Source organism: Bubalus kerabau, chromosome 23 (assembly GCF_029407905.1).
Source record: "Bubalus kerabau isolate K-KA32 ecotype Philippines breed swamp buffalo chromosome 23, PCC_UOA_SB_1v2, whole genome shotgun sequence".
In the NCBI taxonomy this organism is placed as follows: Eukaryota; Metazoa; Chordata; class Mammalia; order Artiodactyla; family Bovidae; genus Bubalus; species Bubalus kerabau.
This window is the reverse complement of record NC_073646.1, coordinates 26,874,023-26,874,424: the sequence shown is the minus strand read 5'-3', so window position 1 is coordinate 26,874,424 and position 402 is coordinate 26,874,023.

Sequence of the window (402 nt, the reverse complement as noted above, 5' to 3'; positions counted from 1 at the left end):
GGTGGTGCAGTGGATAAGAGTCCGTCTGCCAATGGCAGGGGACACAGGTTTGATTCCTGGTCCTGGAGGATACCACAGAGCAGAGAAACTACACCCATGAGCCACAACTACTGAGCCCAGATGCTGCAGCTGCTGAAGCCCAACTGCCTAGAGCCTGTGCTCCACAACGGAAGCCACCTTAATGAGAAGCCCACACACTGCAACTAGAGAGTAGCCCTCACTCTTCACAACTAGAGAAAGCCTGCACATGGCAACAAAGACTCGATACAATCAAAAGGAAAAATAAATAATTTTTTTAAAAGTCACCTCTTCAGTGACGCCTTCCCTGATCACGCTGTCTTAAGTCACCAGCTCAATAACCTGTCCACCATTAGATCACGTTAGAGACGTCTCCCCATTTGT